The sequence below is a fragment of the Condylura cristata genome, unplaced genomic scaffold, assembly GCF_000260355.1.
Source record: "Condylura cristata isolate star-nosed mole 26May11 unplaced genomic scaffold, ConCri1.0 scaffold00007, whole genome shotgun sequence".
NCBI lineage: Eukaryota > Metazoa > Chordata > Mammalia > Eulipotyphla > Talpidae > Condylura > Condylura cristata.
In genome coordinates, this window is record NW_004567108.1 from 21,633,245 (window position 1) to 21,651,769 (window position 18,525).

At 35.1% G+C, this 18,525-nt stretch overlaps 1 long non-coding RNA gene across 1 annotated transcript in view; it reads right to left on the reverse strand.

Moving 5' to 3' along the window:
• LOC105853353 overlaps positions 1–18,525 on the reverse strand; it is a 247,026-nt gene that overhangs the window by 206,084 nt on the left and 22,417 nt on the right. The window lies entirely within an intron of this gene.

Below are 18,525 nucleotides of genomic sequence, written 5' to 3' on the forward strand. Positions count from 1 at the left end.
CAGAAGTCTAAAGCTTTTTGAAATTTCAGCTTCAATGAAAAATAGTATTTTATAATTGTAAATGACTTGTGAATTTACTATATTCCCAATTGTTATAACAAACAAAAAGGAAATGTAAGCAGTCTAATTCAACATTTTAGAGGGAGCAGTCATAGAAGTTCATGAATTTTATTAATGTTTTAGTCCTAATCTTTATTTTATTAATTTGCTCACCATAACAAATGCTTATTAAAATTCTTTTATTGGTTGTCATTGTACTGATTATTATAAAATACTTTTGATAGTAAAAAAATCTCCCCCTAAGGAATGTATTTAGTGAATATGTCCTGCTTTCCTTTAAGAGAATTACCCTATTAATTTGAAATATATAGATATAATATATAATAACCTAATATATATAATAATATATATGTAAATAATAACCTAATATAGAACATAGTTTTGCAAATGAATACTCTCCAACTTTCATGGACTGAAACTAAGATTGTGTGTGTGTGTGTGTGTGTGTGTGTGTGTGTGTGTAGAAGCACCGGGGTATAGGCCAGAGATGCAGAATTGGGGGTGTGTGTGTAAACTAAACGATTCACCACAAAGTGGGAAGCAGATCTGGTGGATGTACTGAAATACACTCTGATGCAATAGAGGTCTGCTGTGCCATGTGGGTTTATGTCACAGACAACTTGATATCTCTGTCACATCTAACTTTAGTAACCAGTGCTTAAAACTCTCTTTTGATTTTCATTCTCATTTCATTTCATGAATATGAGAAACATCCTTCCTTTCAGGTTGCTTTTGGCACTTGCTTCAGGGCCAGTCTCCTTCATGAACACTTTTATAAACTTGAGCTCCTTTTAGGTCTGGCTTTCTACTCTTTCAATTCTAGACATTCCATGTGATTGATTTCTGTCACATCTATTGTTTTATCAGGCATATAGAAGTGGCCTATCCCAAAACTTTACATAACCATCTTGTAATACATCTCCTTTTTACGCAACAGACTTATAAATTCCACTACCTGAAGTCTAATAAGTGAATATTTTTAATGTGAAAGCCACATTTCTAGATATTTAAATATGTTTATTTACTTATTAATCCTGGGGGGGAGAAGGGAAGTGCTATCACTATCCCCACTTTATAATTGAGGAAACTGAGTTTGCCATGGACATAAAGTTTATAAATAAGAAAGCGATCTTAAGATGCTAACCTATTTCTATAGAGATTCTGCAAATACAGAAAGCTGAAAACATTCAACCCACTGACTTATCTCTGCTGGCTTTGATACCCTCCTTCCCTGTTACCGTGACTTCCTATTTTGCTCTTGCATAATTGTTTTTATTCCCTTTAGATCCATTTCACTAGCATATTAGCTGCTAAAGTTGCAGAACATATCTTTTCTTTCTGAACACCCAAAACCTAGCATAGATAATAGGCACTATGCATTATGTGTTATGCTTCACACATAATGGGCATTTTTTTTCCAAATATTTGTCATCATATTGGTACTTCATTTAAGTTTCAAGAGGCAATCCCTGATTCTTGACTATATACTCTGTGAGGCTTTTTAGTCCATGGTTGTATTTCTATACTCTCAGGACCCAGGGGCTGTGAGTTGTGACTTATATACCTTGGATGCCTAAGAGTCACTAGTAAATTTATGTTTTGAAAAAAATAGTTGCCTACAGATAACCAAAAGTATTTTTTTTTAATATGCACTTGTATTTAAACTAGCTTTATTTGATTTTCTCAAAGGAGAAAGAATTTTAGGGTAGATCCAAAAATAGCTTTAAGCACATTCCTTTCTGCCATACATGTCACAAAGTTCTTTTGAAATTTAGTACAAAATTCTTGGCTTTTAGAAGGATTTCCTTAATCTTTCTTTACTAAATCAACATGAGTTTGTTTACCTTTTTTTATAAATCCGCATTGTATATATAATTGTATATATTGTATATATAATTCATATTAATTTTGAGCTTTTTGAGGCTAAGTATTTGAAGCTCAAGACGTTTTCCTCTCTTGTGACTTTAAAATATATAAATATTAATGACTGCCTAAAACTAGTTTAAATATACCAAATCATACTTTGTTATTACTTGTAACTTGAGAAGGAATATCAGGATAAGACATATTATTTTATCATAGAATTAAAAAAACCCTTCAAGTGTTTAATAATGTATCCACATTGTAAATGCACAACTAATGAGTAAAAACAAACAAAAACCTTACCTTTCCATCCACTAAAGTCAAATGATATTCACATATGATGAAACAAAACATCCTGCTTTGTTTGACAGATGTCATAGGGGTGTGCTGACTTATTTGGAATGGACAACATTTCTGAGGCTTACGCTCAAGATAGCCCCTCTCCTCCCCTTAACAGGAAACCACAGGATGTAGTTCTGAAGGCCTCCGAATTGTCATGACAGGGCATAGAACAACAGATGGTCCCTCAGGCAGACTAATCCTATGTTATTTAATACCAAAAGCAAAGCTGTCAACTGTTTCAGGGCAAACACAGAGGCCGGAACTGAAGAATTGATGAGTAAACATGAAAGAAATTGATTTCGAAATATTTAGTTTGAAATGTATTTTAATTTTTCAGTCTAAACACACATTGTTACTGATTTGGAATTCTAAACCACAGTTTGGATTTTAAAAATAAGTGCTTTTGAAATTGTTGGAAAGAAAACTCTCTCAGGAGGCCTTTCACTAACAATTTTTAAATCAAAAAAAAAGTTGTAATACATTAGTTTGAAATTATTGTTTGAATGTTAGTATGTTTGAACAATAGGTTATAAGAAGCAATCTCTATAGATATTTACAAATGCATTTGAACCTAAGGCATTTTCACACAATTTGGCATAAGTGGGTTCATCTTGGATCTTCTCTAAGGGAGTTTAATTGTTTATTTAAGAGGAGAATCTCATTATACTCATAATGCTATGGTGAGATTGCACTATGAAATACTTTTGTTCTTTGCAAATAAGATCTGTTTTGCATTAAAATCTATTTTTAAATATACAAATACTCACAAAATTTAAAATTAGAGGAATGTATGTTCCTTATAGAAAATAGAAATAATAAAATGTTTATAATCAAGGGAATGAACTTCTAATACTACTCTGCAGAAATCTTTACTACTAACACATTGATAACTAATCATTCTCCTTTCTCTCCCTCTACATGGTAATATATGTGTGTTTACAGATGCCTCTTTTTTCTCCTCACTGAGATGTAAGTGTTGGAAATATTGTTTTGAAATTTGGCACATCAAACATTTTAAACAAATTAAATTAAAAGGTATAATTCAACGTGTGACCAAAACAAACAAACAAGATCAACATTATTTTCTAAGGGTATGTTTGAGGTTAATGTCTCTTTTGCTGTATAGAAGCATTTTAGTTTGATATAGTCCCAGCTGTTTTATCTTTTCCTCCATTTTCTTTGCTCTGGTGATGGATCCTCAAAGATGTTTCAGAAATTGTAATTTGACTGATTTTACTATATTTTTTAGCAGAGGTTATAAAAATAAGTTCATGTAGATCCTAGTCCAGATCTTGTTTTCTTTATACACACCAGACCAGGAATATGGACTTTATAAGCACATGGACAAAGGGGAATGTTTTAGTGCAAGAATGCCACATGCCAGATTGTCTATGATCATTCTGAAGTCAGTAGGAAAGACTGGCTTTGTATGGAAGACACAGGAGCAATAGTTTCAATGAAGCTATTGTAATGGATGGAGTGAGTTAATAAGGACCTATACTTGCAGAATGACAATAGAATAAAAAGAAGGCAAGTATCAGTTGTTATTAAATTCAGTGAATATTTCTATTTTTATTGATGTGTTTTATGTACCCAAATTTTGACACTAAATTACAATATTGAGACTTTCAATGTCAAAGAACTAGAAGATATCAACTGAAATGAGCTTAATAATATAGGTTAATAAGTAATTTATTTTGAATCACAGAAGTAAAAGAAAAACTGTCTTTGTACAAGTAGAATTAAGCAAAAGATCAGTAGTAATAACTGTTTTGGGGGTATATAAGTTTAATTAAACTAATTTGATCCCCTCTCTCAACAGAGAAAGTTGCTAACAGAATCAAAGTTACTACTCATCTGCAACTAAGGACTAGAAAGAACTAAATGTGATCAATACAATGCTAGTACTGCTGTCTCTCTGTTCCACTGTCAAACAAACACAGGATCTCTTTACTCATATATGGAATATAAAGAGTAATAAAACAAAATATTGGACAAATCTAAACCAAAATAAATTCTAGAAATCTGACTGTAAAAATGAAGCTATCAGGCCCTCCCTGGTGGCGCAGCGGGTTAAAGCACAGCACTGAAAATCAAAAGCCGCTTCCACATGAGTTCGATTCCCGCCTGCCCCGGAGGTGACCACATGGCGTGGCAGACCTCTCCTGACCCGCCCGCTGCTCCTCTCAGCAGTGTACTTCGTCGATCTGCCTGTTCTGCTCCCCGCTCTGTCTCTGGTGAAGCCTCTCGCCGCCCCCGAGCCTCCAGCCTGGATCCCAATTCTGTATGCACAAATAAATAAATCTTTAAAAAAATAAAAATAAATAAAATAAATTTAAAAAAATGAAGCTATCAGAAGAGAAGGCAGAACTAATGGACTGTGGTGAGATACTGTGAGTGCTTTGTTGATAGGAACATGGAAACATACATATGTTGTAAATCAATTTCATCTCAATAAAAATACATCAAAAAAGGGAATATCAAAACACCAATGAGAAAAAAGTGATAGTGGAAGAATTACAAAATAATACTCATTCAAATACTATTGCTTCAGTCTCTTCAATAAATGGTGATGGGAAATGGTGCTCAACTGCTTCACGCAAAAGAATGAATCTAGATTACTACCTCAAAGCATACACAGAAGATCAACTCAAAATGGATAAAAGACCTGAGTGTAAGGCCTGAACTATAGAATTCATAGAAGAAAACACAAGCAGAACACTCCATGGCATACATCTCAGAAACATATTTAAAGACACAGGCCCTGAAACAAGGAAAATGAAGGAAAAGATAAACAGCTGGGACTATATCAAACTAAAACTTGTCTACAGCAAACCAACATGAAATGACACCCCACAGGTTGGAGAAAAAAATTGTATCCCACAAAACTGATAAGGGGCTCTACAAAGAGCTTACACAACTCAACAAAATAACAATAGAAAATCCAGTCAAAACACGGGCAGACAAGCTAAAAAGACACTTCTCCAAAACGGAAATGAAGGTGGCCAACAGGCACATGAAAAAATGTTCAACATCTCTTATTATCAGAGAAATGCAAGCAAAACCACAATGAAATACCACACCCTGAGAGATACTACCTCACAGTAAGAAGGGCACATATTAAAAAAAAACTAATGCCAACAAGAGCTACAGAAAAAGAAACCCTCTTATATTCCTCGGGAGAATTCCCATGGTCCAAGCACTATGGAAAGTCATGTAATGGACCTCAAATTACTAAAAGTGGAGCTACTATATAACCCAGCAGTTCTACTCCTCAGAATCTACACAAAGGACACAAGAACATTATTTCAAAAAGACATTTGCACTCCTATGTTTACCACATCACTATTTACAATAGCTAAACTATGAAGACAACCTAAATTTGCAAAAGTAAAATGATTGGATCAAGAAGATGTGGACTAGATATACAATGGAATACTACTTGGCAATCAAAAAGATAAACCAATGCCATTTGCAGCAAAAGGGACGGAGCTGGAAGGAATTATGCTCAGTGAAATAAGTCAGGAAAAAGAAGAAAAGTAACAGATGATTTCACTTTTAGGAGGAACAGAAAGAAACCATATAAGGGATCAATAAAGCAAACTATACATCAGAGACATATAGTTAGGGAGGAAGAAGGAAAGGAAGAGGGGAAGGGAACAGGGAAGGGAAGAGCATAAGAATCTTTGGTGATGGTCCCTGAATCTTGGTGGCGGTAATTTTGGGGGGACAACACCTGGCAGGGAAATCAAACTCGGTATATAAGTGAACAACAATGTAAAAACAAACAAGTAAATAAACAAACAAATAAGAATACAAAGTTAGATGTAAAATACCTACATATATAAATATTATGTACTTAGAATTCTTATGCTAATATTTTAACTGACTTCTTTAATACAGATATATAAAGATATTTCAATTTTTCCTTAAATATATGGTAAGAAATGTGTTTAGTTATAAGTTCCAGATTGCCAAATCTATTGTCTAGTTAAAGTTTGATAAAAAATAATCACTATTATAACATTGCATTCTTAAGGCAACAAAAAAAAGTATCATTCTTTTCCATACTGTATTCATGAGTTTAAAAATTTTGTTGTAAAGCCAGTACAACAAAAGACTACCAAACAGAAAGCCATATACTCCTTTGCTCTCCTCTCTCAGTTCATAAAATATATTATTGGTCATTTTTCTAAATGGTTATTTAAGTGCAAAGATGTATTCAGTTGAAACTGTTGATAAGGAAATTTTCCATATCAAGATTTTAGTGTTGAACTATTTCTAGAAACCCTATAGCCCAACCTCATATTTTGTTACATCTGAAGGTTACCTGGGATTCAGAGCTTTTAAAAGGCCTACAAGTTTATGCATTCAGTTTTTTCAGGAACTAGGAATAAAATCCAGATCTCTTTCAAATACAATATTCTTTACATTTTTTTTGTAATGTGCTCACTAGTTAACATAGTTTATTGCACAACACTTTCGATTAAAACATGATATGGTTCAGCTGCTGCCTTTCAGTCCTTACATATATTCCATTTTGGAGAAAACATCCTTGCCAAATCACTGTCATTCCTGGATCCTTAATACTACAAATCCAATTGGTTGCCATATCCCATTAGTTATAAATTATCTATTCTGTATTAGTTTTGCATCTGCCCCTTCCTCATCCTAGCTTTTGTTAATCTAATTTGGGCTGCTATATCCAATTTTGATAGCTATAACAAATTTTCTATCTTCAGATACTTCACAGTATCTTGTAAGATTACAATTCTGATCACAGGTTGCCCCCAATGGTAGATGACCTTTTTTTTTTTCTTTTTTAAGATTTATTTTATTTGTACATACAGAACTGGGGTACGGGCCAGAGGATCAGGGGCAGTGAGAGGCTTCACCAGAGACGGAGTGGGGAACAGAACAGGCAGATCCACGAAGTACACTGCTGAGGGGAGCAGCTGGCGGGTCAGGAGAGGTCTGCCACGCCATGTGGTCACCTCCGGGGCAGGTGGGAATCGAACTCATGCGGAAGCGGCTTTAGCTTCTCAGTGCAGTGCTTTAAGCCGCTGCACCACCAGGGAGGGCAGGTAGACGATCATTTTAAAAATCAGAGTCCAATACTACCAGGTAATATACAACCGGACTGCTAATCCTGTCTTGCACCACAACTTGCCAGCAGTTTCCTGAACATGACAAGTTGTTTCTTGCCTCTATGCATGTTGTTATTTCTCCTTAGCACTTCTTCCACTCATTTTGTGGTTTATTCTTACCTTTCAAAATACCAATTGAAACTTTCTCTAAAGAATCTTTCACTGGCATTCCTCCAATACTTAAAGGTGTTAGGTGTCTTGCTTTTAAGTTCCAAAACACTTTGGGCGCAAATCAATCATAGCACTTGCCCAAATCAAAGTAACTTTTAATTCATGTGTTTCTCTTTCACTAATATTGAACTTTTTAGAAGTAGGGACACACTTTCATCTCTGTACCACTATCACTAAAACATAATTTTTATACAATAAATACTTGTTGGATAAATTAAAAGAATGATTAAAAATGAATAGGTTAAATAATGATTACATAGATGATTATCTATATAGAAAACAAAACAGAAGTCCAGATGTAAAAATACAGTATATATGGAAAGGCACCATAAAAATAATAGTGATACATAAGCCAAGTAGACACAAAAGCATGCAAAATGTTGAGTCTATGCATTACTCACTGCAAAACAGAGCATTATTTATGGATAAGAATTTTTTGTAGGAATGGAACTTCCATATCACCCAGCAAGTCCACTCCTAGGAATCTACTCAAAGGATTCAAAAAAGAAAAAAACCTTCACACCTATGTTTATGCAGCACTATTTATAATAGGCAAAATACTGCAACAGTCCAAATTGCCAAAAAAAAAAGTGACTGGATCAAGAAGATGTGATATATGTACACATTGGAATACTATCCAGCAGTCAAAAAAGATAAAGTCATGCCATTCACGCTATATGGATGGAACTGGAAGAGACTGTGCTTAGTGAAATAAGCCAGGAAGAAAAAGAAAACTGTAAGAGGAATGTAGGGAAACAAAATAAGGAATCAAAGGGGGAAAGCTATAATAAAAAACAAAATTAAAAGGCTACTATAAATCAGAAACACTCTGTATGGTTAGGGGAGAGAAAAATCAGAACAGGGGAGTGAAGAGCACAGGGGACTATGGTGATGGTTCACAGGTGAATTGGTGGTGAGAATTTTATGGGGAGAGAGGAAAGTATACATTTTTCAAAAAAGGAATGATGTAAAAGAGATATATATAATAAAATCAAAAAATATTTTTTGTAGAAATATATTTTATAGCATTTTAACTGCTTTGATTGTTAAACTAAAAGGCTATTTGAGGATGCTGGGTTCCTCAACATAAATTTGTTCAGGTTTAACCTCCTGGCCATGAGACCCCACTTCTTTAAGAACAACTAATAAGATACCCACTAGACATATCATGAATAGAAAATGTGGAAGCCCATCTTCTGTGACTGCTGCTGTAGGCTATCAGTGCAAGAGCTATAGAACTTGGTGCTGAGCTATGAACTAATTCTACATATTAAGATTAACAAATGCAATGGAAAAGAATATCAATCAAAAGAAAAAGATGTGCCCCTCATCATTTAACCTCTGGCTAAAGACCACATCAAGTTTTCCCGTAATCTCTTCTGTGACCTTTTCAAGTACTAATTATTTTTTTAATGATCTATGAATACAAATACATGTTTGTCATTGCCCTCCCTATGATGCATTATAAGGCATTAGCAAAGCAAAATGAATCTGATATTGAAGGTTTAATTGCACAGCTTTTGCATACACTTTAATAGGCAATGCAAAACCTTCTCAGCAGGTGCACTATGAGATGAAGTGATTTTTTTTCATGAATAATTCATTATTTTTTTAAGAAGCACTTCTACTAAAATACAATTTGCAATAATGTTGTTTAAGAGAGATCAGTGAAAATCTAAGCTGTCATTGCCAATTTGTTTTAGTTCCGATTTAAAAGGTCACCCAATTGACAACATAGAAACTAGAAATGCCCTTTTATTTTTCCATGTCAACATAGGGACTCCATACATATATGGAACATACTCCATAAATATTTTTGAGAACTTAAGAGTAAGGAATTTTATATTACCCAACAAAAATTATTTAGAAAAAAGTAAATTTTTTTTAAATTCCCAATAAATTAATTTCAATAGTATTTTATACTGTGAAATACTACTGAAATTTTCAATAGTAGTTTTGCTATAAGATAGATGGGAGAACTTAGATAATACCATCTTATTTGGTCATGGAACTAGATTCAGATCATAGTTCCATATCATTAAACTGTCATGATTTTCTTTCTCCCAGAAAGAGATAAAAGCCTTCCATATAGGCTTTTACTAACATTTGGCTATTTTATCCCAAGGTTACTGTAAAAGGGAGGCAGGTAGATAATAAATTCATATTCCAGATGAAAAAACTGAGAGCATAAAAGCTTAAAAGCACAAAACTTAGCTAAGAGATACCAGGAGAGAAAACACCTTTATCAATGCTATGTTCCCTGAGGATGCTAGAATTATTATTCACATGGGAACTTTTTTCTTTTTATTTTTTTCCAGGAAAAAAAAATATGGAAATTGTATCAGGCACAAAAATAGCCTTTATCACCTTTCTTCCATCCCAACTTCTTAGCACTTTCCCTAAACTATGAAACCTTTACCTGAAAAAATAACAATAAAGTGATACAAAACAAACTAAAAAGCAAAGAATACAGAACATGGATCAAAAATGGTCACTCCCAGGTGAAGTCACTAAGAAACATATTTCCAACAAAAGTAACAGAAAGCAAGAAGCTGAAATGGAAGAACAATATGCAAATGCCTGATCTTCAAGCAAACAATAAGAAAGACAAAGTATGAATCACAAACACCAGTGACAAAAGTCTTAAGGAAATAGGAAATGGAGATGACAAGAGGAAAAGTCCTGAAATGACACAAAAGTATACCTTGTGCTTTAGTTAGACTCTCAAGATGACAACTTTAAACATGGCAGCCACACCAGGATTTTTTTCACCCAAAGCCGATTTGACTTATAAATAATAGATACCCTGTATCATGTTGTAAGTAATGTTATCTATTAAATTTTAGAGGCTAGGAGCAAAATAAATCAGAATATAAGTACAATATTCCGAATTATTTACCCCTAAAAGGTAAAATTTGAATAGGCTATATTCCTTATTGTATATAACATGTAGCATCGAATCTGTTGCTTATAAATGCACTTTGTGTGAACAAAAATATACTGAAAAATAAAATATAACAATATTACATTATGTTCTTTATCTAATATTAGAATATTTTCCCTACAAATTACATACATTTTTCCTACCATTAATTAGAAATAAATTTTTAAAAATCTAAGCCCTGATAGTTTTCAACTAAGTATGACAGTTTTATAGGTTAAAAACCAAAAAAAAAAAAAAAATCACATAATCTCCAGGTTGTCAAGAGAGAAAAAGAACTGATATTTATTTTTTTCTCAGAAAATTATTTTATAGTAAATGATGTTTTAGAACATGTTCGGGTCATAATGTTCACTAAAACTTTACATTATTGGTTTGGTCAAGGCAAAGTCATAGGAAATGTAGATGGCTTGGAAATGTTTTTAAAGCCTAGCTATTCTAAGGGCTGGGAGGTTTAACACAGCTGGAAATCCAGATTCCTTAACCCAAGTTTTGAATTATTTTTGTATCATCAGCAATCTCAAATCATGATGGTTATCTTTCTCTTCCAGCAAGCTTTTCCTCTTTTAGCTGCCTTTAGCCCCAATATACTGTTCAGCTAGTTTGCTTCACCATCCACTTGACCCACAATCTCAGAAAGCAAAGATGCTCTTCTAACTCTAACTGCCAACTTGGCTAGTCCACATTAGAGGCACCATGATGGGTGCCATAAACAAACTATGATTTGGAGTCAAGACCTAAAATTGTCACCCTTGTTTTCTAACATCTTCTACCTCTGTTTCAGGGTACTTTCTACTGTGTTTCATTCTTAAAAAATGTTCTAGCACTCAAAATCAACAGATAAGCAAAATATTTTTTGGATAAATCCTCAACTTCCTGTTAATTTGCTTATCCTTCTACCACTCTTGCATAGTTGTATTGTTGAGGGATCTTTAAAACTGAGCAAGAAGGACCCTCCCTGGTGACACAACAGACTGAAGCTCCGCATGTGAAGCTAGCCCAAGCTTCTTCAGTATGAGTTCAATCCCTGGCCAGGGAGGTGACCAACATGATGTAGCAGACTCCTGTCTTTCCCGCTGCTCCCAGTATACTTCATCAATCTGTCTGTTCTGCTCCCCACTCTGCTTCTGAGGAGTCCTCTCACTCTGCATCTGGCCTGTAACCCAGTTCTATATGCATAAATAAATAAATAAATCTTAAGAAATAAAAAACTGAGCAAGAGATTTTAAGGGCCTTCCATCAGCCTATTCTCTCATTTCTATAAACCCAGATAAGAACTTTGTCAGTGTCTGAACTCTATTACAAAATAAAACTGAACCTTACAAGTGGCATGTTCTCTTTATTCCAACTACTCCTCACTGTTACCTTCTTATTTACTGTATTCATTTAAAGTTATTTGCAAGTGTAACTGTTTTTCCCAATTGGATGTTTAGGACAAACACACACTGAATGTTGTGACTCTGTCAAAGGAACACGGGAGCAAAGTAAAGAGCTCCCAATAACCTTAACTGGAAAGTTTGAGTCACAAAGTAGCATTACACAATGACCATATTATAAAATAAAATCATGATTTCATACTGATCCTAGTGAATGACTGATTAATAATTATAAAATAAACAAATCACTTATGCAGAAAAACTTCATAGTTTATGAATTACTTCTCCTCTCTAAGGCTATTCTACCCACTTCATAGGGGTAGAATACACAGTTACTTCCTACCAAGAAAAGGGAAGGAAAGAGAAACCTGAAAAGAACTACCTGAACTAGGTGATCCAGGTCAAAATCAACAATGGGCCTATTGTTAATAAGTCATGTTGATAATAAGTACCTGAATCTGATTTCATGAAAATGGTACTTTACCCTGTGATCTTCTGCACAGAAGCACATAAACCCCCCATCTAAACATAAGGAAAGCATACCAAAACTCCCAATTGATGGACATTCTACAAAATACTTGAACAATGTTTTTCAAATGCATCAAAGTCATAAAAAACAAGGAAAGTGTTGATTATACAACCATAAGGAGTGTAAGTAGTCATTATGAACACACAAAGTGGCATTTTGAATGATAACCTCAACAGAAAATGAATAAAAGGAAATACAAATAAAGTATGCATCTTATTTCATAATACATCAATATTGATTGATTAGTTATAACAAGTATATCATATTAACATCAAATGTCATTTGTAAGGAAAACTGAATTACAGTATACAAGAAATCTGTTTAATGGTTTCACACATTTTCTATAAACTAAAACTGTTCTGAAATAAAACATTAACTAAAAATACAGGCAGTTAACTTCAGGTGATGATAAGCAATTCATTATCTTGAAAACTGATAAAGAATCATGCATTTATCCTATCATGAATGAAAATGAAATATCATGGTAAGTTTTGAGGAATTTAACTAGGCTAAACAACATTTCCAGATCCCCCCTTTCTTATCTGCTTCTGATTTTGGTGGGCCACAGGGACAATTCAAGACCCACGTGGGGTGAGGTCTATTTTGGCGATCTCAGAATCACATCTGGGGAACATGTAAAACATACTCAAATCATGTTCAGAATCTCAACAGCTAACTTAACAGCTGTGGAGATGGGAGATTCTCACGAGCAGTCACTATTTGTTCTCTCTTTTTAAGAATTAAAGATTATTGGGCCCTCCCTGGTGGCGCAATGGGTTAAAACACAGCACTGAGAATCTAAAACCGCTTCAGATTGAGTTCCATTCCCGCCTGCCCTGGAGGTGACCACATGGTGTGGCAGACCTCTCCTGACCACCCGCTGCTCCCCTCAGCAGTGTACTTTGTTGATCTGCCTGTTCTGCTCCCCACTCTGTCTCTGGTGAAGCCTCTCACAGCCCCCTGAACCTCTGGCCTGCACCCCAGTTCTGTATGCACAAATAAATAAATCTTTAAAAAAAAAATTAAAGATTCTTAATTTCCAAATCTAAAATTTAAAGAGAAAAAAAAGAGAAGAAGAGAAATTTCAGTGTGAACATTTAAGAAGTGCTAAAGAAAGAAAAGACTTTAGGAGAGCCTAACCAGTAATCAGGGTCATTTGACAGATATATTTATTAAATTTTAATGAGAACCCAGAAGACTGACAACAATTTCTGAGGTTAGCTAGTAGATCAGACTCAGATGTTTGATTAATCTAATGCTGTCTGACCCAACATTGTGTCTAAAATTATTATTTGTGGCATTTTTCAGATAATATAGGGAATTTAAAAAGAAATTTAACCATGTTACCCAAGTAATTTAATCCCATTAATTCACAAGTGACCAAAATTCACCTAAATCCAGTACAAGCAAAAAGTACTAGGAAATATAAGACTAGAGGGGGCTTCAGGTAGAAATAAGACCTCAAATAACACTACTAGGCCCTCCTCTATCTTCCCACTCTCTTCCCAGGTTCCAGAACCACTTCTCTGAGAATGTTACGAAGCTCCCCTCCAAGGTATACATCAACCCACAAAATGACCATAGAGCAGAAAGACTGCCTTTTTTTCTTTTAAAAGCCAACATGTAAAAATCAAGAGATGACCTTGGATATGCTAGGTCACAAGTCTGTTGCTGGACTGACTTTATCAAGAGGCAAGGAACTATCATAAATTCACAGAGTAAGTAAGCAGAAGAGTCTTGAGGCCTCCCTGGTGGTACAAGGGGTTAAGACTCAACACTACCAAGAAATCACCAGCCACATGAGTTTGATACCCAGACACGGAGCTGACCCACATGGCACTCACTGCAGGCCTCTCCTGTGTCCCTAACTGTTCCCCTCAGCAGTGTATTTCAGCTAGTCTGCCTGTTGTGCTCCCCACTCTGTTTCTGGTGAATCCTCCCATGCCCCACACACACACCTCTGGCCTGCATGAATAAATAGATAAAAATACATCTTTAAACAAAAAAAGAAAAGACCTAGTTTCATAAAGAAAATGTGGTAGGGAACAAAGGAAATAAATGCAGGACTGATTTTAAAAAACAGAGATGATCATCTGGTTTTTTATCAGTACATTGTAATAGTAGATGTTTTAATCAAAGCTACTAGACAAACACAGGAAATAAAAGGAACTCAAGTCAGAAATGAATAAATGAAACTGTCATTACTTACATAAGATACTATATATATATCAGTAGAATATGCCAACAAAATTTTTAGAAAAAAATAAATGAATACAGCAAAGTGGCAACATACAAAAATTCAGTCTTTTTATACATAAACAATGAACAAGAGCTTAAAGAAATTAAGAAACTGATTCAATTTAAAACTGCTTCAAAAAAAGTTAAATGCCTCAGAGTCAACAAAGGAGATAAAAGAAATACACAATGAGACTATAAGATGTTGGTGGTGCTATGAAATAGTGCAACAATTATGGAAGTAGTATAGATTTACTTTTAAAAAGGTAAAGATGGAAGTACTGGCAAACCTAGAAACCACAGTCTTATGTATATAGCTACAGAAAATGAAACCATCAACATGGTAGGTAACATATGCTCCACATTGTCCATGGCAGCATTATTTACAATAGGTCGGATGGATAAGAAAGCACTTAAATGTCCATTGAGAGGAAACTGGATAAAGAAGACATGGAATATTGGTACTACAGAGCAAATATAATCATGAGAAGGAATAAAATAGTCATTTTCAACAAATAGAGGAAATTTAAGAAAATTATATGTTAAAAGTCAGGACAATAAAAATAAATACTGTGCAGTTACAGAGAAAGCAATCCAATAACATAAAATGCTTCAAAAACTAGAGAACATTAATAAATACCATGAGGGCTTTGAGATTAACAGGGAGTGTGAGGGAATACAAAGGGACACAAAGAATGGTGGGAGAAAGAGGAAAAAAAAAAAGAAATCTATGGTGGTTACTAGTTAACCTATTTAGTTAACAAGAAAAATTAAATTAAAAAAAAAGAACAGAAAAAAGACAGTGTCTCCTCTCTCTACTCTGTTAATAATTAAGGCAACATAATAAATATAAATGGAGAAGTCAAAAGAGCAACAAATGAAAAAAAAAAAGTTTTAGCTACAAAGTTTTATGGACAACTTTGGATCTATATGCCCTAACATAAGGGAGGTAATCTAGCTATTCCTTCCACCATCAAAACACTAAAGGAGAAAAAAGAGTGGGAGTAGATTTCTCCCCTGGCAAAGACATATTCTCTAGGACCAAGAAAGGTTGTCCATTTCCAAATATGGACCCCCTTCCCAAGTACCCCCTAAGCCCAGGCCCATGCCTTCCAGAAGAAGTGTCCCTTGATCAGTGAATGCTGGTATTGGTTGGGAAGTGTCTTCATTTGTCCAGGGCTCAGTTTTAGCAAAGGAACAGTTTCTGGGTTCACATAGTGGCTCCAGATGGTTGAATGCTAATTCTGATCCAACATCTGCAAGATTTTATTTCATGCTACCAACAACTCATATCAAAAATACTTTTGTATTTTTGGCCTAAGGAACAGAGGTCCTAAAATTTCAAACATAAATTTGTGTCACCACCCCACTTTGGGGTCAAGAAAGCTACAGGGTGTGCAGAGGAAGGAAAGGCATTATCTCTAGTAGGAAGAGTGGGAAAGAGAGTCTTCACTGCCCTTAGTCAAGGTCTCATCCTCCTGAATTTCCCTGGGCCCTGTAATAGAGACTAAGCAGGTTGCAATACCATTAATTGGTTTAAAGGAAGAAGGAAGGCACACATAGCAGGTGGGAAGAGAGCTGATTGAGTCAGTCTGAGGTGCAAAAGAGAAGTTCAACCAGCCACACCTAGGAACTCTTATAAGGTCAGATGAGGGTACTCTCTACAGCAGGAGGAGAGGAGGGATGCCCAAGCACAGAGAGCCTGAGGGCCAGCAAACTCAGAAACAACTAGTGGCCAGGGCTTCAGAAGGAAGCATAAGGGAAAAGTCAGATGGAGCAGAAAAGAAAGGTTATAAAATTTAAAAGCATAAGGGAAAAGTCAGATGGAGCAGAAAAGAAAGGTTATAAAATTTAAAACTGAAGTCAAGCAACTGAGATTTAAGATATAGCCAATCACTAATTTTCTTATGTTCTTTTTGTTTCTGCCTTTTCTCTATAAAAGCCTCTCCCCTAATTTCTAATCATTTCTAGTTTTACACCTTCTAATTTGAATAGTCTTCTTCAAATAAACTCTTAAATTTTTTCACGTGCATCCCTAGATAACATATTTTAACTTGACTCACTTTTAAAAATTCTTCTTTTGGGGCCCTTCCTGGTGGCGCAGCGGGTCAAAGCACTGCACTAAGAAGCTAAAGCCACCTCTGCATGAGTTCGATTCCCGCCTGCCCCAGAGGTGACCACATGGCGTGGCAGACCTCTCCTGACCCGCCCACTGCTCCCCTCAGCAGTGTACTTCGTGGATCTGCCTGTTCTGCTTCCCGCTCTGTCTCTGGTGAAGCCTCTCACCCTCCGCATCTCTGGCCTGTACCCCAGTTCTGTACAAATAAATAAATAAATCTTTTAAAAAAAATTCTTCGTTTGGGGGCCCTCCCTAGTAGCGCAACGGGTCAGGATGCAGCACTGCAAGCTAACCTCAGCCACTTTAGTGCAAGTTCAATCCCTGGCCCCCAAAGTTATCCACGTGACATAGCAAACCTCTCCTGACCTACCCACTGCTCCCCTTAGCAGTGTACTTTGTCAATTTGCCTGTTTTGCTGCCCACTCTGTCTCTGGTGAATCCTCTCACTGCCCCTCTGGCTTATACCCCAGTTTTGTATGCATAAATAAATAAATAAATCTCTTTTAAAAATTAATGAAATCTATCTTTTAAAAAAATTTCTGTTTTGTAAGTATTTTTCATCTATAGGTTTCTCCTTCATCCTTCTCTTTATAATTTATCTGCTAAATTATAACTCAGAGCATTCAACCTGTAAAATAGCCCAGCAGTTTCCCTTGGTAATTAATTGATTGGAATCTGTTCCTCCAGATTTTTTTTTTTAGATTTATTTATTTATTCATATAGAACTGGGGTACAGGCCAGAGATCCAATGGTGAGAGGATTCACCAGAGATAGAGCCGGGAGCAGAACAGGCAGATCGATGAAGTACACTGCAGAGGGGAGCAGTGGGCGGGTCTCCCGGATCTCCTCCGGGGCAGGAGGAAATCGAACTCATGGGGAAGTGACTTTAGCTTCTTAGTGCAGCACTTTAACCTGCTGCACCACCAGGGAGGGCCCTCCTTCAGATTTTTAACGAGCTTGGGAGTTCACTAATGACCCTGATTAAATCCTTTACTATTTAATCTAGCCAGATTGTGTCCAACAAATACCTGCAACTAACAACTCTGATTACAAGTTGAGAGTTACTTTATTACAAAGTTAATTTCATATGTATTTATATATGTTACTTTAAACATATATAAAAGGAAACATAAGATAGGAAAAAATTATCTCGTGTTCACTGAATTTTTAACTACCTTATGCAAAAACCAAATCTCTATCATAAGGAATAATGTTATAGCTTAGTTCTAAAGTGCTTTCTAAACTTACTAGAGATTTATGTGTCAATAGGATTATAGTAGATAATAATGTGTTTATGTGGCTAAAAACCTCCATGCAGAAAACTATGTAATGACAGACTTTTGCAAAATAGGGCTTACAATACTTCCAACAAAACACAAATTAGCTGTAAATTTAAAATAAAAATGTGATTTAGCCTCTAATAAGCACAGACCATGCACAGGGTACTTCCAAAGAGTAGATGTATTCTTTTATCTTGAAACTGTCAAATAATATAAATAAAACCCAAGACAAAAGACTCAAGGATAAAATCCTTAATAAAAAGCAAAGTCTGTAAGTGTGAAGTGACTTTAAGTATAAATGCTATTATAATTGAATGTAGGGAAGAGCAATAAAGATGCAGAAGTATTTCTCAGGAAACAGCAATTAAAATTATTGACAAACAGGGAAGCAAAGATAGGAAAACACTACATGACATATACCTCAGTAACATCTTTAAAGAGATAGCACCCAATGCAACGATA